The 6,938-nt window shown below is 44.2% G+C and overlaps 1 protein-coding gene across 1 annotated transcript in view; it reads right to left on the reverse strand.

Moving 5' to 3' along the window:
• ADCK1 (aarF domain containing kinase 1) overlaps window positions 1-6,938 on the reverse strand; it is a 141,572-nt gene that overhangs the window by 133,668 nt on the left and 966 nt on the right. The gene's annotated exons all lie outside the window — the stretch shown is intronic.

Consider the following 6,938-nt stretch of genomic DNA (forward strand, 5'->3'; position numbering starts at 1 on the left):
GGGGGGCTGCACCCTGCAGGGGGCAGGGGACCCACCCCTCCTGAGCAGCCCCCCATACACCCCCCCACACCCACAGTCCTCCCACAATCCACCCACAAACCCCATACCCCCAAGGCACCCCGACCCACATACCTGGCCTTATGGATCAGGAGTGAGGGGCCTGGGGCAGGCGGCAGGCTGTGGGTTGAGAGTGAGGGACAAGGGCAGGGGCAGGGCTGAGCACTGCACATCCTGGTGAGTGAAGGGGGTAGGGGCAGCTCTGATTTTTCAATGACAAAGAAGCCAAAAGTAAATGCCAAAGTGTATAGATATTTAGAATGTATTGTTTTATGATGATAGAGGTACGGGTAGGCTTCCAAATTGCTTTAAATTTGTAAATATATCAATAAAACATTGCCTAACTGATCTCTCTCTATATATAGTGGCACTTCATTTTAATAACAAAAGAACACTTATTTGGGGTATTTTAGTGAGAGAATTTGGGTTTCTTATCAGAGAATTTGCAATTTTTAAACAGGGAAAACCAGGATCTCTGCTGGTGAGACAAATGGCATGACCCAGGCAGAGGAGCCTGTCCAGGGCCAGCACTGGGGACCCAGCTGGAGGGCAGATGAGGTGGCTGACCTGTTGGCCATTTAGGGCCAAGAGGACACACTTGGACAGTTTAAAGTGGGCCACCACAAGGAGCACATCTTCTGGATGATAGCTGCCCAGATGGCAGAGTGGGGGTACCCCATCCAGGTCTGGCAGGTGCACAGCCATGGGGCTGTAGGTCCAAGGGGGCAGATGCTGTCACAAGTAATATCACAACCAGGCAGCAGCCCCCATTGCCAGACTCCTGCAGTGGGTAAAGGGGGCAGGAGCCACTCCAGGTTAGAGCTGCTTCAGCAGTCCATCCAGCACAAGGGGTAATGTTCCCAGATACCAACTGGCTGGGCCTCAGAAGCTCCTGAGGACAAGTAGCCCTGAGCTGCTCACCAGGACAGATATTTATATGGGCTCTAGTTCCCCGGGCTGCAGATCTGGGAGGAGCTGAGCAGGGTTATTTTGCCCCAAGTGGCACAACTTGCCTCACACCCAAGTGCACATCCAGGCACGTGCGCTGAGGCAAAGATCCCCCGCTCAAATTTGTGCCACTCCTATTTGAGCTGCTGCAAGCACGCATACCTGCATGTGTGGATGTGCCTGTGTGGTCAACTTTTTTTCTTGATGGTGGGGGTGTTCATCTGTTTTGCAGTGCATAGGAGAATGAGTTTAATGGTCAGAACCTAGTCATTGCTGGTGGTTTCATAACCTCTGCCAGGCTTGGCATTATTTGTGATTGGCACTTTCTACTCAGAAGAGACCTTGAACTCATAAGAGACATGTCAAGTTTACCGATTTGTAGTAAATAAGTTTAGGGCCAACAACATAAGATCACCTTGTCTGCTATCCTGTATTCTATGGGTGATAAAATTCCATCCAATTACCGTTCTATTTAGCCCAAAATATTAAACTTAACTAAAGCATATGTTGTGTTGTACCTTGTACCTCCCATAAAGACTTCCAGTCTTGACATGAAGACCTCAGGAAATGGAAGATTCACTACAGCCTTGTTTGAATAAGTTTGGCTTCAAACCTTCCTGGGGCTATTTTTTCATGCCTTTTCCTGATAAACTAAAGTGGTCTTTAGGACCTGGTATTTTTTTCCCTTGAAGGAACTCAGCATGTACATCATGACCAAATCTTCTCTCAGTTTTCTTTTACATAACATATTAAGCCCTTTAATTCTGTAAGGCTATTCTCCCAACCCTCAAATATTTTTGTTGCCTTTCTCTGCACTTTCTAAATTTTCAATATCCTTTTAAAAATACAGATTCCTGAACTGTATGCATTATTCCAGTGTTGATCTCATAATGGTGTGTAAAAAAAAAATAAAATCTCTTCCTTAGTCTTATTACTGTCACATTTCCCTTGTTTATACTTCAGGTGATTATGTTAGTCCTGATTACATTAGCCCTTGCTGCCACTGCCCCGCACTAGGGCTTGATGTCAAACTATTTGTCCACTGTAATCCCTAGATTCATCTTAGAGTTCTTGATTTACAGGACACAGGCTCCCATTCTGTACACATGGCCTGCATTCCTTGTTCCTAGATAACTTTGCAAGTTCCTTTTGTTTGAATGGGCCCACATTACTAAACAACCCACATCATTCTGAACTACTGCTCTGTCCTGATTACTGAGAGGTAGTTAGCTATGTTAGACTGAAGTCAGGCAGAAGGCAGGGTATTATTTACCATTCTGTCAATGCTTGTGTTGTTTGCAAATGTTATTTACCTGCAGATCACTGATGAAAACATTGAAATACAATTGAGTCTAATCAAGTCTCTGTGGACCCCTGTCAGAAACATCACCACTGATGCCTCATTGACAACTATTTTTTTAAATGTCAGCCAATTTCTAATCCAGTTTGTGCTTTTTTTGTACATTGTGTAGTGATAACTTAAAAAAAAAGGTCATGTATAATAGAGGATGAAAATAAGATGAGGTGTCATAGGTTAGATTGGTAGAGTTGTACAAATACCTGATTTTTCAGCTGAATGACTGGATTGAAATACAATGTTTGGAATGAACTGGGAACAAATGTTTTGTTTGTTTGTCACAGAAAAGAAATTGGAATAATTTTACTTTCCATTTAGCAAGCTGACCAACCCAAAGTGAAATACTGTGCTTTGGTATGTTCTTTATCCTTAAAAAAAAAATATATATATATATAGTATAACTAAATTCAGTCTCAGAACACCACTTTGAAACAAAGTTGATACATTCCATTTTCAGAATGTTGAAGCTAAACATTTTTAAGTGTTTTTTGTTTCTCAGTCAAAACAATTTGCAAATTTAGTTTTGCTCAACCCAAAACTGTATCTTCTAATAAATAAGCTATTTGTGTAAAAAACATTCTAGGTTAGCAGGGTATTAGTAGAGTTGTGGGGAAAGAGAAGCACAAGAGTAGAACAACAGTGGTTTAAAATGCATTTGCAAAAGCACATAGACTTGAGAAAGCTTGTACCATCCCTGTTGCTATATGCTCAACTCTACTCAGCGCCCTTTGTATCTACAAACATTAATTAGCCAGCCTCACACATTAAGCTCAAACTTGACTAAACTGCATTCAGCTTGTCACAGCTAAGGCCGTACTGAGCAATACAAGTTCAGGTGGGGGAAATAAAGGATTCAGAAGAACTGAGTTCTTGCTGATAACAGAAAATTAAAAATCATCTGGAAACAAAAGCAGCTTCCTGACTGCAAAAAGTAAAGATGAATCAGTTGCAGGAGCACTCAGTGAGAGCAAGAAAACCAATGGAGCATCTCCCAAGAGTCTGAGCTGAGTCGGATTGCTCAGTTACAATTTTACAGCTTAACACAATGAGTTTGTACAGCAGCCTTCATACAAACTACATGTCAAAACACTTTACAGAGTTGTATAATATAGTTTGCCATACAGCATTAAATATTGTAATACAGCAAAGAAAAAGTCCAAGAGGCCAAAACAAGAGAGAAAATGTATGTTTTCAGCTGTGACATATAAGAGAGCTGGAAAAAGAGACACAAAAAGAGAGTTTCAGACGATGAGAGCTGCAGAAAAGATTGCCCTGTTGTTTGTTGCCAAAAGATGGAAGGAAATGAAAAGGAGAAGAGAGAGAGATGGGGCCCGGCAAAATGATTTGCTGTTGACTATTGATAAACAATGTATGAAAAAGTTTTGTATCTTTGGCTGAAGTGCCCGGAACAGAGGACAGGCAGTCCTCGGATTTACAACACAATTGATTCCTGAAAACCCAGGTCTTAAGTCGAAACATTGTAACTCAAAGCCAATTTTCTCATAAGAAACAATGGTATAAATTGGAGATTGGTTCCTGAACCAAGGTCCATACCCTATTTTCACCAAAAAATACCCCAGAATTTTGTACTCAATCAATTATAGATGAGTAATATAGCTACATAAATGTATTTATATCGTAAATAGCAATCATATTGATTTGGAAGGACTTCTTTGAGGTAACTTTGCTGGACTTTTTGAAAGGCTCTTGGTTGGACACTTTGATACCCCTGTGCTAGATAGTAAACCCTTCCGGGCATAGATTTGTTTATTACCTTGTATCTAAAACAATGCCTGACACAATGAAGCCCTGCTTTCTGCCATGCTTTAAGTACCAATATAATATAAGCAGTAGTAATACTTAATAAATAATTAATGTTGTTGTACTGACTTTATGCAGAACTGGACTCTTCCATCCCTACTCCCAGCACTACCATGATGAACTTCTTTTAGTAAGACTAATCTACCTTTCACAGGCTAATAGTATTTAATGTTTTGTTTTTTTTTTGGGGGGGGGGGGGGTCCCAATTAACAGTTTTCTTTATCTAAATCTCAAAAGATTCCTTCTCTTTCAGCCTCTTGGAAATTTGAATCAGGGGAAAAAGCCTCTGTGGAGGTACACGAATGAATGCCCAGTACACACATACAGTGCAGCAGCTGGCATTTAAATTTAGTAGAAAAGGTTTTTTTTTTTTACTTTTAAGCCTAGTTAAGAACATTTTAAAAGTGACAGAGTTTCATAACACTGATCATAATATTTACCACTTACATAGCACTTTTCATCACTCTTTCTATCATTCTCTCTCTAATGCATCTATCTGTGGTATCCAGGTACTAGATATCAAAATTAGCTAAGAGCTTCATTGCAGTCCTACTTGCACTATATCTTCTGTCCCTCCCTGGGACACTTTGTGCTTCTGATGGGTAATTAAAAGTCAAGTTGCATTGCTTGTTGGGAGCTGTCTTTTTATAAAAGAGGCCTGAGAAAAGATCTGAATATTTTATCATGCTCCCATCCTTCAGAATCTCCACCTGATGCCATTTTTATGGATTATTCACATTTTCTGGAACATTTCTCCCAGCAGCAGCAGCTTGCGGATACCAGAAATATATCAAGGGGGCAGGGAAATGTAATTTTGTCTCATTTTGTTGGTACTTCATGACACTAGCCTGGTCTACACTACAGCTACATCAGCTATTGGAACACAGAGTTGAAAAGATTGCAACCCCTACTTGGCATAGTAATACTAGCAAAACTGCTGCTATGGATGCCATTATGCAGGCAGAAAAGGGCTTTATTGGCTTAGCTTATGCTACTTCAGGAGGTGGTACAAATATGCAGGGAGAAAAACCTTTGGGCTGATATATGCAGCATCTTTACTAAAGCAGTGATTCTCAGCCAGGTGCTGTGGTACCCTGGGGTGCTGAAACATGTTTCTAAGGACATTTTAAGATGTGTACATCCTTCTGGAAGTGGCCTGGCATGACCTGTCTGTGCCTTGCATAGGGGTCTTGTGGAGCCACTCAAAGCAAGGAAAGGCTGGTTGAGCTGGCCTGGCCTGTACTGGATGGTGTTGGTAGCCCCCAGTGTCTATGGAGAGAGATCTGGGGAGGGCAAGTTAATGGAGAATGAGGTGCAGCTTCTCACAAGGAAGCATCAGTAGGAGAAACAGGAGCTGCAGATTAAGGGACAGGTACAGACATGTGGGGCTGCAGGGCCAGTCTGGGAACAGGTGTGGAGCTGAAGTTTGGGGCTGTGTCCTAACTGAGGCACTGGGCAGTTTGCATAGTCTTGTTTTCTACCTCTCTCACTCAGGCTAAGTGTACACTCACTGGCTCCCAGCATCCTAAGTTGTCTCCAATAGCTAGACCCTACATCCAAGCTACAGAAAAAGGGGCTTTCCTTGGGGTCTTGCAGAAAATGTCTCTTCCTGAATTGTTTGTGGGAGAGTCTGCTGCTGCCAGTGGTGATGTGTAGAGGGTACATGGGGGTGTACATGCACCCCCTGAAAGGGCTGGGGCAACCCCTAACAGCAGCGTTCCCAGGCAGGGGGGGCAGGTGAGAGCACTAGTGCCCCCCTTGAGAGTGCTGGCCAGGGAATGTGCCAGGAGATGTAGTCCTCCTGTGGCTGATCCCACCAACCCGGAAGTGCCAGCAGCACGCCCTGAAGTGCCAGTGGTGCACCACTGCCAGTTTCAGGTCGTGGCAGGTGGGGGAGGTCTGCAAACCCTAGCCCCTATCCTGTGGTGATAGGACTGTACCCATGTAATTAGGGGGCTCGGACCCTGCAGTGTTCTCATGTTCTGACTTCTTGTGTTCCTACGACTTCTTCCACATGCTTAAATTAAAACATAAATAATTTTTGTAAAGAGATCTCATCTAAGGTAAAGAAGCTTCAGAAAAAAAGTTCTAAATGTGCCACCACTTACAGCATTTTGAAAAGGGGCACCACTAAATTCAGAACTGTAGTGGGGTGCCTTGATCTAAAATGGCTGAGAGCCATTGCACTAGAGATGGGGAGCTCAGCCCATGGGCCAGATCTGGCTCGTGGTGCCACATCATCTGGCCTGCAGGGCTCTCCATAGGTTTGGACTGGGAGTGGCGGCACATCTCCCATGCTGCCAGATGTCTGAACCCATGGGGAGCCCTGGGCCCTGCACTCCATCCAGTGTGCATGGCCGGGCAGGGGCTGTGCCAGGCCTCAGGACCTGCTCCTGCTCCTGCTCCTTGGGGCAGGGAGCAGGTAGTGCCAGGCCCCAGGCAGGGGCCAGCTGAGGCCCTGTGGGGCCTAACGGCAGTGTGCAGGGCTCCTTCAAGCCCCATGCTTCTCCTCTGGCCAATGGGGCCAAAAAGCTTGAACAGCACCACACTAGAGGGCTCTGCTGACACAGCTACACCAGCCCTGTGCCAGTGCCACAGGCTAGCTCCATACTGGAGAGAGGGCCATGGTACCTATCACAGATCAGGTCCCAGAGCTCAGTGCCATGAGGGTGCCTAACAAGGTAATGTCAGTGAGGGCACTGCTGCTTGGGGCCAGGCAATGCTGGCATCTGTCGTGGATGATGCGAAAATACCA

The sequence above is a fragment of the Gavialis gangeticus genome, unplaced genomic scaffold (assembly GCF_001723915.1).
Source record: "Gavialis gangeticus isolate Ggan-Ray unplaced genomic scaffold, GavGan_comp1, whole genome shotgun sequence".
NCBI classification, from domain to species: Eukaryota; Metazoa; Chordata; order Crocodylia; family Gavialidae; genus Gavialis; species Gavialis gangeticus.